Source organism: Lathyrus oleraceus, chromosome 4 (assembly GCF_024323335.1).
Source record: "Lathyrus oleraceus cultivar Zhongwan6 chromosome 4, CAAS_Psat_ZW6_1.0, whole genome shotgun sequence".
NCBI classification, from domain to species: domain Eukaryota; kingdom Viridiplantae; phylum Streptophyta; class Magnoliopsida; order Fabales; family Fabaceae; genus Lathyrus; species Lathyrus oleraceus.
In genome coordinates, this window is record NC_066582.1 from 295,263,003 (window position 1) to 295,281,457 (window position 18,455).

At 35.7% G+C, this 18,455-nt stretch overlaps 1 pseudogene; it reads left to right on the top strand.

Moving 5' to 3' along the window:
* Positions 1-3,601: 3,601 nt before the first annotated feature.
* On the top strand, positions 3,602-9,410 carry LOC127075199 (probable LRR receptor-like serine/threonine-protein kinase At3g47570; annotated as a pseudogene).
* Positions 9,411-18,455: the final 9,045 nt, after the last annotated feature.

The following is an 18,455-nucleotide window of genomic DNA, read 5'->3' on the forward strand; positions in this document are numbered from 1 at the left end:
AGCTATACAAATTTAAATAAAAACTATTAAGTATTAATTATTATGAAATTAATAATAAATTTTGCATACCATTTTAAAAATATAGTTATTCTCGTGCATTATTAATATTATATAAGTAATAAATATTTATTTACCTATATAACCTGTTCGATGAGGTCCAACTCCAATCTAACGTGCATTATTAATATTATATAAGTAATAAATATTTATTTACCTATAACCTGTTCGATGAGGTCCAACTCCAATCTAACATTAAAACTTTGAACCATAGGTAAACCGATTTAATTTCTGATCTAATTTTAATTACCTTGATATGAACTCAAGGATATTAAATCCAAACCCTATCAACATTTATTTTGTATTTCATATAACTTAGTAATGTAATTAAGTTTCTGATACTTATAAATTATACTTTAAAAAATTATAAATTATAATTTTAAAAAAATGATTAATTTTTTTATGAATAAAGAATTACATTTCCATTTTCAAATAACATATATTATATCAGTTTGAATTAAGAATTTAATTAATTTTGCTTTATATTCCGTCGTTCAGAAAATAAATAATCCGTTTGCAAAAGATGATACACTCATTTCAATTTTAAATATAATATTAGATGTGTTTTTTCAACCCACCTATTAATGCTTCTTCCCTTCCTTCAAATTAAATATATTTTAATTTAATTTAATTTATAATAAAGATAAATACTTGATATACAATAGAAAAAATAATAAATATATTTGTTTATTAATCTGAATGAATCAATCAATTATATAAATTATTAAGAAACAAGGAAATTAATAGAATTTCATTGTTATAGAGATGACATGATTAAATACCTTGCCAGAAAGTAAAAGACTAAAAAGGATAATCATAACAATTTCTTAGCAATTTAGAATGAATAAGTCAATTATATCAATTATTATGAAACAAATAGATTAATTGACTTTTCATCATTATAGTTAGTCACTAAGAAGGACAGGGCTCTAGTTGGCACATAGTTAGATAGAAATCGATAAACACGGGCCTTATCACTTTAATTTTTGAAGAAATTGAAATTCAACGCACTTACAAAAATATGATATTTAGACACATTTTATACAGAAAAGCAACACTTTTTAAACATAACACGATAAGATACTATATTTAAATTACAAAATTATTTTTATTAAATAATTACATAACACACTTTTACAGAAAAGCAACACTTTCTAAAGATAAAAGATACTATATTTAAATTACAAAAAAAAAATTTATTAAAGAATTACATATAAGGAAGTTATAAGAAAACTGTCGAGTACTACCTATTGGCAAGAGATAGGTCGAGAAGAGTCATCAAGCCATCTCAAAGATTTGGATATGCAGATCTCATAGCTTATGTCTTAATCTTTGCAAGTGAGGTTCTAGATGAAAAACCTAGAGACTATAAGGAAGTTATGAGGAGTCGAAATAAGACTGAATGGCCGAAGGCCATGGATGATGAAATGAAGTCTCTCCATGATAACCACTGTATGCAATTGATAAAACGACATGGAGAAATCTAGTTTGTTCTTTTGATGTTATAGAGTTTTTCCTCAAAGATGAAGATTTGTGAGATATTAGATTGAACTTCAGTAAGATCGAAGGGTAACTTCTTAGTTCGACCGGATCATTAGCATGTTGTCGAAGTTTCTTCAAATGTTGTAGTCGAAGTATGCTAGGATTGTTAGCATGTCGAATTTGACATGTTTTTTATGCTCAATTGTTTAAGTTACTTTATTCTCTAAGTTAGCTTGTGTAATGGGTCTGTGTGTAAAAGACTCTTAGTTTAATATGTTAGTTTTCTTATAAATAACATATTAATCTCTCATTATTGTATAACGCAAATCCTAATTAGGACGAGAGGGATTATTTGCTATTCTGTAACACTTGTAATGTTGTCTCAAAGAGAAAATAAAGAATAACAGTTTATAACCAATTTTATTGCGTTCTTATTGTTTTCTTTATCCTTTAACACAACGTTCATGGCTGTGTCTCCCTTCAACGCTTTTAAACAATCCTGTTGAACCAGTAATACTTCCATCTTCAAGAATCATAGACCGAAATCGTTCACTTCGGTGAACTTTTCAATCTCATACTTTGTTGTTTCCAAGCAATACAAATCTACCATCTTGATCTCATAATAATAAATCTTTTTGCTAAAATTGATTTACTCAGTTTCAACTTTTAATACAAAATTAAGAGGTGTTTTTCTTGCCACCCCCTTGATTATATATGGCACACCGCTATATTTTAATAATATCTATGTTGTCTTTGTCAAAATTTTATCAAAATATTGGAACAAATAATTTGATAGAACCAATGAAATTGCGGTAAAATTCGAAAAATCTGATAGTGTATACCAAAAGTCTGGTATAATTTTTACTAGTTTTTTTTAGAAAAACGAATTAAACTCGTTCCGGATTTTTCGATACATCCGATATCTTTGATAATTTTATGGGCTTTTGAAAAATTTGATAATTCATTTTTTATAAGAAAAAAATTTAACACTATTGAATTTTTTGAAAAATCCGATATAGACGGTAATATTTAGGCATATTTGAAAAAACCGATAAAACTCATAGTTTTTCTAGGAAATTATGATTTTATACTGTATAATTGAAAAATCTAATGTAAAAAAGTTTGATGTTTTAATGGATTTTTCAAAGATAGGATATAAAATCATAGTTTTCTGAAATACTATATGATTTCACACCTGTTTTTTTATAAAATACAGAAGTAAAAAATATGCTTTTTACACCCACTTTTAAAAAAATCCGATAAAAATTTATATACATCACATAAAATTTCGGTAACACGAAATTCTTTTACAAATAGTAAAATTCGCAAAAGATATTAAATTAAAAATACTACTCTTTTGGTCTTATAAAAAATATTTTATTTGGACTTTTCATGTCTTAAAATAAATGTATTTTTAGAAAACCAATACAATATTTATTATTTAAATCCCTATTTATAAATTTTTACTTTTTTTTAATTACTCTATTAATTATAATAAATAAGGATATTTTAATAAATGATACTAATTTTATTATTAAAATCAACTCATCTAAATATTTATTTAAGGACAGCGTAGAGGTGAAATTAGAGGATTGAAGTATTAATAGGAGGTGTATGGTGAAATTCGCAAAGGCTATTAAATGTATGTTTTTCAACCCTTTAATTAATACGCTCTCAACTATTTTCAACTTCTTTCATTATTATGGAGCCGGCATGATGAGTGTTTCCACGTCGAGTACCTTCAAATTTATTTTCTCCCGTAGTCTTTCCTTATCCAATGAAAACATATCTTACTTTTCCTTTGTATTTGTCTGGTGACTCTGATGCCCTTCTGTTAAGTTCCATGTGCTCCACAAAACTTTCTTTTCTATTAAATTTGATATTCAAACAAAGTTTCGATAAAATTATGAAATATTTAAAATAATATTTTAAGAATAATTATTTAAACCAAATTTTTATTTAAAATTTTTATGAAAATTTTTTTTGTAAATTTTTTTTACACAAAAATATATAACACTATAAAAATTATTTTTAAAACCTTAATATAATATCCTCACGAGTCCCTTGCCTCATCTCTCAATCATACACTACAAAATGAAGAATCTATTCTCTTATCTCTTTCTCTTTTGGTTCTCACTGTATTGTTTCATTGCTTGCACAACTTCAAATATAAAAAATATTAGAACCGATGAATCTGCTCTTCTAGCATTTAAATCCCTCATTACTTCAGACCCATATGGTATGTTGGCTAATAATTGGTCTACCTCCTATTCTGTATGCAACTGGGTTGGTGTCAGTTGTGATAAGAAACACAATAGAGTCAACAGTTTGAATCTCACAAACATGGGTCTTAGAGGCACTCTTTCTCCAAATTTAGGGAATTTGTCCTTTCTTGTTAAACTTGTTCTCTCCAACAATAGTTTTGGTGGCCAACTTCCCAAAGAGATAGGTTGGTTGCGACGATTAAAGGTTCTATCTTTCGACACTAACGAGTTTGTTGGAGCAATTCCTCCGGCTTTAGGAGATTTATCTCATCTTCAACATTTAGATCTCAACACTAACCATTTCAGTAGTTTTATCCCTCAATCAATATACAACTTGTCTAAGTTAGAGCACTTGGATTGTGGACATAACTCCCTTGAAGGAACCATTCCACCAATGATCGGACGACTTCATCAATTGAACAATTTGTCTCTTAATGACAACAAGATGTCCGGCCTCATACCTAAAGAAATCTCAAACATATCTTTACTTGAAACTTTATATTTATCTTCTAACAATTTTTCAGGTTTTCCTCTTTCTCTTATATTAATTATTATTCTTATCTTTTATGTAATTTAATTGTTATATGAAAAATATTCATGTACTTTTTTTAAACAACAATTTTCATAGTTAATTCATAGTGTTAATGTGGCCTAGTTGATACTGTCATATTAAATTCACTACTAAAAAGTTATATAATTCATTATCATTACTTCTTATTTATTTTCAGGTCCAATACCCGAGGAGATTGCTTATCTTGACAAACTTGAGTTCCTAATACTACTAGAGAACAATTTTAGTGGATCTATTCCTTTAAAATTATTCAACATATCATCACTCAAATACTTGCTGCTTGAACAAAATCGCCTCTCAGGTAAAATTCCATCTAATACGGAATATAATCTTTCTCGCATGCAATCTCTACACTTGAATCAAATTTTTTTTTGTTGAAAATGATTTCAAATTGTATATTGAATGCTTCTAACCTCATTGCATTACAATTAAGTAACGATGCATTAATTAAAACTTTGCCCAGTTATGCTTTTGGAAATTTAAAGTTCCTAGAGATGTTGCTCATGTACATCTCAGACTTTTTTATTTCTAAGTGAATTCCAACCCTTTTCTAATTTCAAATCAATCGCTAACTTTATATGCTCCCTTGATTCCAACCTAACATTGCAAACACCATCCGCGTAAGAGGAACTTTTCCAAATTCCAAACTATTGTTCTGCTGACTGTTGCTTTCCGCCTTAAAATCAAGCATCGAAACCCCCACCTGAAGAGAGGTTCTCGATTTGAGGTGCTTCTTGGCCATAAGAATAATCCTCAAGGGGCCAAGAGCATCCTCTACCACCTTAATATTGTAAACTTACATTGAGAACTTCATTTCAGTTTGCATTCTAGTATAATCATTCACACAGATATAACAACTAAAAAGTTTTGAAAGAAAATCAAAGAAATTAATGTTCCATGCATGGCATGGAATTCTAAAGATTCTCGACCAAGTTACCCTTCCCTGATCCACATCATTATGCTCCCACCTCATAATCTCCTTGAACCATTGACTCAGCCACGAAGCTTTTGTTTCGACCAACTCAGCTAGTTCTCCCTCTTCCCTGTCTTTTAAGAAGCAAAGATTTGCTCCAAAGGAGATACCCCTCCGATCCTTTATTGTGCAACGTGTTGTTAGCGTTATGGATCTCTTTCTTGAGTGCATTTGCGTATGAACATTCTCCAACCCTAACTTCATATTTATTTTCTCCCGTAGCCTTTCCTTATCCAATTGTCCGGTAAATCTGATGTCCTTCCGTTAAGCTCCATGTGCTCCACGTAACCTTCTTTTCTATTAAATATTACAAGATTAACAAAGAGCTGGTCATTTCCAAAAAAAAAAAATATTGTCCATCTAAGTTGCCAACATCTATGCATCCAAAACACCATAAAATCTAACAAATCCATACCTACGCCCTCAAACGTCCCTATTTGAAGGTATTAAATTCTTCATACATGTTTCTCTTTAAAATGATTTTGAAGTGTTTCATTCTTATAAAGTAAAATTAATTCTGCCTCTTAAATTGATTGTGCATATAACTAAAATTTGTAACTTAATATTTTAAACATGATTTTTATATTAAAATTTTGTGTTAAATTTATTTAAAAATAAATAATTTTATCTTCAACTCACATTTAATTAAAATCAATTTAACATCAGATAATTCAAAATCAATTTTTTTCAATATAAAACCAACCACACACTAATTCTTCAAAACATATCATCCTTTATCTAATTAGAGATGAAGAACTCAAAAATCGTCTCTAAATTAATTTAAACAAAAATGAGTGGTATGATACGTTTTAAAAACTTAAAGAACCAATATAAAAGTATTTTAAGTTAAGGGATTGAAATCAACCATGTGATTAACAAACGAGACAAAAACATTAATATTAAACCTAAAATTTATTTGGTCAATAAAAAAAATTAATAGCGCTAATGATTTGTAGAGGAGATGTTGGGTAGTTAATTGATAGTATTATTGTCTCCTAATAAAAGGTGTCTTTGAGTAGCCGCCACCGAGTACGTATACATAATTTTTTGGAGAAAAATATATGTTTTTCTTTATTTGATGATACACTTCTTTTGCTTTTATCTAGAGAGAGCTAATGTCCTAGGGAACAAAGAATATTATGACAAAAATAATAGGACATCTAGTTTTGTGGTTCAAGATTCGGCTCTTAACATATAGGACACAAATTAAGATTAACTAAATTTAATAAATAATGAATAAATGAAGTTATAATTATAGAGGATGGATAAGTCTAGGAGTTTCTCCATAATGAACAAAGAATTTATTGATACAATTAAATCCTAATTCTAATTCACAAACCTAAAGAGGATGTCAAATTTGCTCCCACTTCAATTTTTTTTTTTTATAATTCATCAACATTACTTCTTATTCATTTTCAGGTCCAATACCTGAGGAGATTGGTTATCTTAATCAACCTGAGGCTATAGCATTATCAAACAACAACTTTAATGGCTCTATTCCTTTCAGACTCTTCAACATGTCAAGACTCATTTTCTTGTATCTTGAACAGAATCATCTCTCCGGTATAATACCATTTATTACAAATCTTCCTAGACTTCAAGTACTACACTTGAATAATAACAATTTTGTTGGAAATATTCCAGTGAGCATATTCAACGCTTCTAAGCTTCTGGAATTACAATTGAGTTACAACTCTTTCAGTGGAACTTTGTCCAATCATCCTTTTGAAAATTTGAAGTTCCTCAACACATTTATTATAGATCACAATGATTTGACCATTAATGATTCTCTTGGATTCTTTACTTCATTGACAAGTTGTAGATATTTGGAATATCTACTCTTATCGGAGAATCAAATATTACCCAATCTTCCTCGGTCAATTGGAAACATAACTTCAGAATACTTTGTTGCAGATTCATGCGGAATTGACGGTAATATTCCCTTAGAGATTGGAAACATGAGCAATTTGTTAAGTTTTTCTCTGATTGGGAATAATTTAAATGGACCAATACCTAGTACATTCAAAGGGTTACAAAAACTTCAGGTATTGAACCTTCGCTACAATGGACTACAAGGATCATTTATTAAGGAGCTATGTGAAATGGAGAGTTTGAGTGAGTTGTATCTAGATCATAATAGCCTTTCTAGTTCTTTACCATCTTGTTTGGGAAATATGACTTCTCTTAGAACTTTAAACATAGGATATAATATTTTTACCTCTAAGATCCCTTCCTCTCTTTGGAGTCTCAAAGATATCTTAAAGATAAATTTGTCCTCTAATGCTTTCATTGGTAATCTTCCATCTGAGATTGGGAATTTGAGAGCAATTGTATTATTAGATCTTTCAAAAAATCATATTTCAAGCAAAATTCCTACAACCATCACTTTCTTAAAAACATTGCAGAATCTCTCTTTCGCGCACAACCAATTCTATGGGCCAATTCCCACATTACTTGGTGACATGGTAGGCTTGATCTCCTTGGACTTATCCCAAAATATGCTAACTGGTGTTATTCCAAAATCTTTAACATCACTTTTGTATCTTCAAAACATCAACTTTTCATACAATAGTTTACAAGGAGAGATTCCTTGATGTGGACCTTTCAAGAATTTCACATCCCAGTCTTTTATGCATAATGAAGCACTTTGCGGAAATCCTCGCCTACAAGTTCCTCCATGTGGTGGTAAACATGTTAAGAAAAGTTCAACGACAAAGAAGCTATTAATGAAATGCATACTTCCCATAGTACTGTCAACCATTTTGGTTGTTGCAAGCATAATACTTTTAAAACATAAACGGAAAAAGGTTGAAAATAATCTTGAAAAGGGTTTATCTACTTTAGGAGCTCCAAGAAGAATTTCTTATTATGAACTTGTGCAAGCAACAAATGGTTTCAATGAGGATAATTTACTTGGAAGGGGTGGCTTTGGCTCTGTGTATCACGGAAAGCTTCCCGATGGTGAGATGATTGCAGTTAAAGTAATTGATTTGCAGTCAGAGGAAAAATCAAGAACCTTTGATGCAGAATGCAATGCAATGAGAAATCTACGACATCGAAATCTGGTTAAGATTATTAGCAGTTGTTCAAATCTTGATTTCAAATCATTGGTGATGGAGTTCATGCCAAATGGAAGTGTGGACAAATGGTTATATTCAAATAACTATTGTTTGAATTTCATGCAAAGGTTAAATATAATGATAGATGTTGCATCTGCATTGGAATATCTCCATCATGGTTCTCCAATACCAGTGGTTCATTGTGACCTAAAGCCTACAAATGTGTTGCTGGATGAAGATATGGTTGCACATGTTAGTGATTTCGGTATTGCGAAGCTCATGGATGAAGGACAATCTAAAACTCATACAGATACTTTGGCTACTATTGGATACCTTGCACCAGGTCATTTCTTGATCCCTTCTACTTAGCATTTTCTTTTGTTATATTTTTAATCCTAACAAATCTATCTATATATATACACACACGCAGAATATGGATCCGAAGGAATTGTTTCTATCAGAGGAGATGTGTACAGCTATGGGATAATGCTATTGGAAATTTTCACAAGAAGAAAACCAACTGATGATATATTTGTTGGAGATCTAAGTTTGAAAACATGGATCAGTGGATCATTGCCTAATTCAATTTTGGAAGTCTTGGATTCTAATTTAATCCAACAGAACGGAGAACAACAAATGGATAAGATATTGACACACATGTCATCTATTTTTGGTTTAGCCCTGAATTGTTGTGAACATTCACCTGAAGCAAGAATCAATATGATAGATGTTAAATCAACGCTTATCAAAATCAAGACTTTGATTTTTGGCAGAAGTGTGGTCTAGTTATTTTCATTTGTACAATTGGTTTGTTATTTTACTAGAATGTATTTTATTTCTTTTCTAATGTTTGTTAGTTCATTCGAATGCTTCTTTAGGTTTTTGTTTTTATTTTCTAATGTTTGTGTGGGATGCTTTCAATATTGTTTTGGATTGATATTTTGTACCTTCTTTAAATTTCTATATTATTGTATTTGAATGAAGTACATTTAAGGTGGTTACTACTTTGATTTGTACTTTATGCTCAAGTTTAGTAAAGAATATTAAGAAAACTAAATTATATAACATGGACAAAATAAGATGATACTTCCTTTCTTACCAAGTTTCGTCAAGATATAAGTCTTAAATATAGTTTAGAAAAGGGTTAAAGATTCATGTGTTAGTAAGAATATTAAATACACGTTGATGTCCTTTTTGTAGGGGTGTTCGCGGTGCGGTTTGGGCGGTTTTTGCAATAAAAATCATCTGAACCGCAAGAGAAAAAAGCACGCGGTTCGGTTTGGTTCGGTTGACTTTTAGAAATAAAACCAAACCAAACCAAACCAAATCAATGCGGTTTGGGTTGGTTCGGTTGGCTCGGTTTTTTATAATATTTTTAGTGAGCCATATACACTCCTATAAATAACGACATAACTTTGTGTTTAGTCATTCATATATTACTAAATAACATCAAAATTCATCATATTTAGACAAAAACGTTTCATTCAATATACAAAAAACCAGATTAGACAAAAAGTGAAATAAAAGACAAATATAAATAGTAGCATAAAATAATATCAAAGATATTATAATAAAATAAATAAAAAACATATGAGATGAGAGATTAGAGAAGATGAAAAAAAGAACATAAGAGATGCGAGATTGAGAAGAAAAGTGCAATAAAAAACGTAATTGGAAGAGAAAATAGTAACATAAAAGATAAAAAAGAAAGAACATAATAGAAGATTTATTAGAGTAGAATAGGCGAGACTTATATGGAAAAGAAGATGAGAAGAATGTGTGATACTACTATGAGAGATTTAAGAAGGTTGAAATTGAAACCCTATGAGAGAAAATAGTAACATAAAAGATAAAAAGAAAGAACATAATAGAAAACTTATTAGAGTAGAATAGGCGAGACCTATATGGAAAAGAAGATGAGAAGAATGTGTGATACTACTAACAACACCAATTCCATTCCTCAAGCGGAGAAATTGACCAGTCTTGATTGCATTTGTCACAACATCTGCTAGCTGCTTCTGGGTGCTACAATGCATAACTTCTAGCACTCAATTATAAACCTGATTTCTTAGAAAGGGATAGTTAGTCTCAATATACTTGCTTCTCCCATGCAGCATTGGATTCTTGGAAAGATTGATTACACACTTGTTATCAATCATCAATGTAATACCCCAAAATTTACCCTTCATTTTTCCTGGAAGCATACGCTTTACACCTCATGCATGCATTCATTTTTAGGTCATTTAACATTTGCATTTCATCATGGCAATCGGAATCGGATCCAAGAAGCTTGAACATCATCCAGGACACTTTGTGGGCTCTATTTAGATGATCAGTCAACACAAGGGAAAGACTTAAGTTACTTCCAACAGGGGTCTATTCGTCAGTCAAAACGTTAATCTTGAAGGAGCAAAGGTTTGTTCATGAGCTGTCATGCTCGCTAGGCGAAGCCCACGTGTTTTGAAAAAAAAACGAAAAACGAAAAACGAAAAAAATAAAATAATAATAATAATAATAAAATAAATAAATAAATAAATAAAAGAAAAAATCTTGGACTTGGACCTCTCTCATTTGAGCCCACAGGTCCACAAAAATCAAGTTATAAATTCAGAGTTTCAGTGAAACAAAAGGCCATTCTATTTCCATTACCCTGTCTGGGAAAAAGATTGTGAGAGAAGAACCCTGGGAAAAAAGATAGTGAGAGAAGAGCTAACAGAGTTCAGAGCAACCTCCAGGCAACTCTGAAAGGTTCATTCTGACTCACACACTTTCAGCTCAAGCAAACAATAATATTGGTTTGCAAATCCAGGCGTGCCATTTGACTTCAACCGATCTCTCCAATCAGGTTTGCCCTTATTCCCATTACCTTTGTGCTTTGAAGTTGAATACTCTGAATGTTTGAGGTATGATGGATGAATTTCATTAGGTTTTTGCCCACGGGTTCATAATTATGTATGAATGTATAAATAATGCCTTGAATGCTTAATCGTTTAATTTCTGAAGTGTATGCCACAGGGTTTGAGGTTTCTGAAACCATACTGTTATCCATGAAAAACCATACTGTTTTGCTCTAATCTGACTTACGTTTGTCATAGCATGTTTTCTCCTAATCCTTATCTTTCACTAACCCTTTTGTTGAGTTTTTGTGAAGGCTCACATGACTTTTGCAGGGATAGCTCGCTGGATATTCCACTTTGCTTGTGGGATACCATTTGGGAGATTTATTCTGATTGCCTTGTTGGCACATTTACTTTATACATGTTTGTTTTGTATGTGTTCGTATCCCCGCAGGTAGCGCGGTTCCTTCGTCAAGGACTGCCTTTTTGCACGAGCATCCCAAACCCTAATCCTTCATTGATTTTTCTTCTCCTAAACACACGTTTACTCCTTCTACTACAGGTGAGTAAGTCTCCAAAGGTCTAGCATCCGGTAGATTGCGTAGTAACGTCGTCCGCCCCAAAACATAATCCATAACCCCGTAGTTAGCCGAACTACGGCTTGCTCTGATTCTCATTCCAGATGAGATACGTAGGCATAAGACGCGATGTCTTAGCGAGCACACATCCCCCCAACCCATAGGTCAGCCGAGCTACGAAGACTCTGATTCTCATATTCAGATGAGATACGTATGCAGTGGATGCGACATCCGCGCGAGTCATTTTCATTTAACCCCTTTTTTTAGTAAACAACACAAGATAAACTCACACCCTTTAGACAAGAACTACAAAAGTGGATCCCGTAGAGTACTACGGATGCGTAGGGGTGCTAATACCTTCCCTTCGCATAACCGACTCCCGAACCCAAGATTTGGTTGCGAGACCTTGTTTTTCCTTTCCTCTTTTCAGGTTTACTTCGAGCGTTTCCTTTCCCTCATTTGGGATAAATAACGCACGGTGGCGACTCTTCTATCATTTTCTTTCGCCGGTTGTTTTTTCGCACACTGTATTTTTCAGGTTGCGACAGCTGGCGACTCTGCTGGGGACCCAGTTTCCCTAAGCAAGTCCCTCCTAGCTTTTGTAGTTTGTTTGTTTATTGGGTGTTCATGCTTTTGTACAATTATTTATTTACCTGCTTTACCTTATTGCATTGTGTACATATCATTGTTGTATCTGTTGGCTGGCTATGACTGCTTGGTGATCTTTGTGAGATGAGTTCTATACCCGAACTCGAGTGCACTTAGGATAGGAGAATGGCATAGTCTTGTCGACTTGTGTGGAGTTATTCCTTAGCAAGTTGACTTGCAAGCCCATTCACTTGGTGGAGGTCATGTTGAGATCAATAATGTCACACAAGTAAGTTGTGGTTAGACATTACTTTTTCCAATATAGACCTTAGAAGCCGAGGACCTTAGTTTACCAAACTCATCTTGGCCTATTCGTAGGGCGTAGTGCAAAATTCGTTCAAGTGTAAGATTTGATACGATTGTTACGCGATACTACACTCATAAGAGTCTCTCTTGAGAATATTTTTGGAATACGAGTAGTCGTTCCTCCGATAATATCCGAAAGATGGGATTATGACTATGGAAACCTTTTTGTAGAACATGTTTGGCAGGTTTAAACCTTAGTACACTCCTTTTGGGTGGTTCTTAACCTAAACTCCATGCTCGTGACTTGCAACAAACCTTTGATTCATGGTTGATCCGATCAGGTATCCTTAATATCAATGAAACTTGGGTGTTGATAAGGTGTAAACCATAATCCACCAAAATGGGTGGTTGATATTAAGGATAACATGATCCATCCTATGACCTTTGTTTGGTGTGCTCTTAATTTCTCTCTAGACAGTGCAACCTGACAGATGTTCAAGCAAATACAGCGATCCTGATTCCCATGCCACTGCACTGCATTCACATCATTTTGCATCACATCATTTTGCATTCATAATCATTCACACATGTTTATCCATTTCTGTGGGGTTTATATCTTCTACTTGATTCTAGTCAGAATTTTCTTGGTTCTCATCAACGACTTAGTCTTCTTTTTTTTTACATCGTTTATCTATTGAGAGACTGGAATCAAGGGGGTAGAATACCTTTGGAATTGATAAACATGTCATTGCATTTACATATTCATTAGCATGTCTTGCATAACAGGTACCGCCACAGTGTTCTCAGTTTGTTTGGTGTTCAATCAGCAAGATAGCTGACCCAGGCATTCACCGGTACGATACCCGCAGAAACCAACAGAGAGTAATGGAAAGCCTACAGGCAGAGTTCGTCGAGATGAAAATCCGCATGAATCAATTCATGGATGTGGTTCAAGGGGTGGCTCAGGGACAGCAAGAGCTCAGGCAGATGATACAGAGGAATCCCCCTGCTCAACTAGAGACGGTGACTGATCCTCCAGCTGGAGAGGCTAATGGACCCAATGGACCGGGGCCTATCCCAATCCTACATGTCACCTCCGGTCAACAGCCCGTTCATGATGATCAGGACGATCAGTTCCCCCTGCTGCAGGAAGACTTTGGTATGGGTCATGGTGTGGACCCCATGTTTAGAAGATTGGAAGAGAGGTTGAAGGCAGTGGAAGGACAGAATCCTCTGGGAGTAGATGTTGCTGACTTGGGGCTGGTCCCAGGTGTGAGAGTGCCACCGAAATTCAAGGTCCCGATATTTGACAAATACAATGGCAACTCTTGCCCGAAGACCCATGTGCAAGCCTATTTCCGTAAAATGGTTGCATACTCCGATGACGAAAAGTTGCTTATGTACTTTTTCCAGGACAACCTAGCTGGGGCATCCCTGGAATGGTATATGAGGCTGGACAGAGCCCACATCCATTGCTGGAGGGATTTGGCTGAGGCTTTCGTGAAGCAGTATCAGTATAATGCAGACATGGCTCCGGACAGAACTCAACTTCAAAATCTGTCTCTTAAAAGCAATGAGTGCTTCAGAGAATACGCTCAACGCTGGAGAGAAACAGCTTCCCGTGTTCAACCTCCTATGTTGGAGAAGGAAATGGCTAACATGTTCATGAACACTCTGCCAGGACCTTATTTGGAGCGCCTGGTGGGTTGCAATGCCTCCAATTTTGCTGATGTAGTCTCTACCGGAGAGAGGGTGGAGAATTACCTGAGGACATACAAGACCCAGAGTAAAGGTGGATCCTCATCAGGGGTGAAGAAGTCGTTCATTCAGGGACAGAAGAGGAGATAAGGGGATGCAAGTGCCATATCTTCTTATCAGAACAGGGATAACCGGAGGAATAACTTTCAGAACTATCATCAGCAACCGTATGTTACGGCTGTGACCATTCTAGCTGCAACACCACTACAACAACAACAACCACAACGTCAAACAGCTCAGTACCAACCACAACAACCGGGTAACAGACCCGCCTATCAACCGAAGCCAAGGACGATGGACCGGCGTTTCGACACCCTTCCAATGTCGTACGCTCAATTGCTTTCTAGTCTTCAACAACTACAACTTGTGCAGTTGCGCACTCTGGCTCCTCCCATTGGTAGGCTTCCGGTGGGTTATGACACCAACGCTAGGTGTAGCTTCCACTCTGGGGCACCTGGCCACAATATTGAGAACTGCAAAGCTTTTAAGCACGTAGTTCAGGACCTCATTGATTCAAAGGCCGTTAACTTTGCACCAGCTCCTAATGTCGTCAATAATCCCATGCCCCAACATGGTGGAGCCAACGTTAACATGGTTGAAGGAGAAGTCAAATTAGTCTCTGCGGTCAACAATGAAGATGGGGATAGTGATTGCGACATCGATAACTGGGTGCGTCCGAGGATCCCGGGTGAAGTTCTCAACAATTGGTCTTCTGAGGAGATTGTCCAAGCCACTTGTCTGGAGGAGTAATTTTCTTTGTTTATTCATGCATATCCAAGTCTTACGTTCCGCCGGGGCGTAATGACTCATTATAGGGCTCATCTATGTGACACTTGCATTTTTATCATAAATAAAGGACGTCTTTTTGCATTCAAATATTTCGTTCCCTGTCTTTCTATTTTTGCAGTTCTTCAAAAAAAATGGCAATGTTTTGTTTAATTTCCACTTTTTTTTTCACACTCATAAGCACATACCATCACTCATGCAGATGCACATCACCGGATCCTATTGATAACGGTTCTGCTATGGCTCGCTTCGACTTTGAAAACCCAATCTTCCAAGCTAAAGAAGAGGGTGATGAAGACTGTGAACTCCCTGAAGAACTTACCAGGTTATTAAAACAAGAGGAAAGGGTCACTCAACCGCATCAAGAGTCTGTTGAAGTGATTAATCTCGGCACCGAGGGCGCCAAGAGAGAAATCAAGATAAGGGCTGCTTTAGAAGACAATGTGAAGAAGGGGTTGATTGAATTGCTGCAAGAGTGTGTTAACATCTTCGCTTGGTCTTATCAGGACATGCCAGGGCTTGACACAAACATCGTGGTACATCGCTTGCCGCTCAAAGAAGGTTGTCCTCCGGTCAAACAGAAGCTCAGAAGAACAAGACCAGAGATGACTGTCAAGATAAAGGAAGAAGTGCAAAAACAATTGGATGCAGGGTTTCTAGAAGTCACAAATTATCCGCCATGGGTTGCAAATATCGTTCCGGTATCTAAGAAGGATGGAAAGGTATGAATGTGTGTTGACTACCGGGATCTGAACAGGGCTAGTCCTAAAGATGATTTCCCCTTACCTCACATTGACGTTTTGGTGGATAACACAGCTCAGTTCTCGGTATTCTCCTTCATGGATGGCTTTTCTGGCTATAATCAAATTAAGATGGCACCAGAAGACATGGAGAAGACAACATTCATAACCCCATGGGGCACCTTCTGCTACAAGGTGATGCCGTTTGGTTTGAAAAATGCCGGAGCAACATATCAACGAGCGATGGTGACTCTGTTCCATGATATGATTCATCATGAAATCGAGGTTTATGTTGATGATATGATTGCCAAATCTCAGACAGAAGAAGAACATTTGGTGAATTTGCAGAAACTGTTTGAGCGTTTGAGGAAATTCAAGCTGAGGCTTAATCCGAACAAGTGTACTTTGGGGTGAGATCTGGAAAACTACTGGGTTTTGTTGTTAGCGGAAAAGGGATTGAGGTGGATCCGGCCAAAGTGAAAGCGATACAGGAAATGCCTAAGCCAAGAACGGAGAAACAAGTCCGTGGTTTCTTAGGGAGGTTGAACTACATTGCAAGGTTCATCTCTCACCTAACAATCACGTGTGAGCCAATATTCAAATTGTTGAGAAAAGATCAGGCTATCAGGTGGAATGATGATTGTCAAAGGGCGTTCGAGAAGATAAAAGAGTATTTGCAGAATCCTCCTATCCTTGTGCCTCCGGTCTCGGGGAGACCGCTGATTATGTATTTGACAGTACTGGACAATTCCATGGGTTGTGTTCTCGGTCAACACGACGAGACAAGTAGGAAAGAGCATGCCATCTACTACCTGAGTAAGAAATTCACAGATTGCGAGTCGAGATACTCAATGCTTGAAAAAACATGTTGTGCACTTGCATGGGCTGCTAAGCGATTAAGACAATACATGATGTCTCACACAACCTTACTGATCTCCAAAATGGATCCAGTCAAGTATATATTTGAGAAGCCAGCTCTCATCGAAAGAGTTGCTCGTTGGCAAATGGTACTGACAGAGTACGACATCCAGTATACTTCCCAGAAAGCCATCAAGGGGAGTATTCTGTCAGACTATCTTGCTCAACAGCCGGTTGAAGATTATGAGCCGATGAAGTTTGATTTTCCAGATGAAGACATCATGTTCCTCAAGATGAAAGATTGTGAAGAGCCAGTTGTTGAAGAGGGACCTGATCCAGACGAAAAGTGGACTTTAATGTTTGATGGGGCCGTCAACGCCAGAGGAAGTGGAATTGGTGCTGTCATTACAACTCTGAAAGGTGCCCACATGCCTTTCACCGCTCGTCTGACTTTCGAGTGCACCAATAATGAAGCTGAGTATGAAGCCTGTATCTTGGGTATTGAGCAAGCCATTGATTTGAGAATCAAGACTTTGGACATCTTCGGAGATTCAGCTCTGACGATCAATCAAGTGAATGGTGATTGGAACACTCTCCAGCCCAATCTGGTCCCTTACAGAGATTACACGAGAAAACTATTGACTTTCTTCATAACAGTAAAGTTGTATCACATACCTCGTGATGAGAACCAGATGACAGATGCTCTTGCCACTCTATCCTCCATGATCAACGTGATTCGGTGGAACCATGCTCCCAAGATCGATGTGATGCGCCTCGACAGGGCCGCGTATGTGTTTGCTGCTGAACTGGTAGTTGATGACAAGCCCTGGTATCACGACATCAAGTGCTTTCTGAAGAATCAAGAGTACCCTGCAGGGGCATCCAACAATGATAGAAAGACTTTGAGAAGATTGGCAGGCAGTTTCTTCTTGAACAAAGACGATGTGTTGTATAAGAGAAACTTTGACATGGTTTTGCTCAGATGCGTGGATAGACACGAAGCGGACATGTTAATGCAAGAAGTTCATGAAGGCTCCTTCGGTACTCATGCCGGCGGATATGCAATGGCTAAGAAATTGTTGAGAGCGGGTTATTACTGGATGACCATGGAATCTTATTGTTTCAAATATGCTCGGAAGTGTCATAAATGCCAGATTTATGCTGATAAGGTGCATGTGCCGCCGAATCCTTTGAATGTGATGTCTTCGCCGTGGCCTTTCGCTATGTGGGGCATCGATATGATTGAAAGGATTAAGCTGACCGCTTCCAATTGGCATCGCTTCATCCTTGTTGCCATCGACTATTTCACCAAGTGGGTCGAAGCAGCGTCATTTGCGAAGGTCACCAGACATGTGGTTGCCCGATTCATCAAGAAAGAAATCATTTGTCTCTATGGGATTCCCAAAAGAATCATTATTGATAATGGTCCTAATCTCAACAACAAAATGATGAAGGAGTTGTTCTAGAACTTCAACATTCAGCATCACAATTCTTCCCCTTACCGCCCTAAGATGAACGGTGTTGTTGAAGCGGCAAATAAGAACATAAAGAAGATTGTGCAGAAGATGGTCGTTACGTACAGAGATTGGCATGAGATG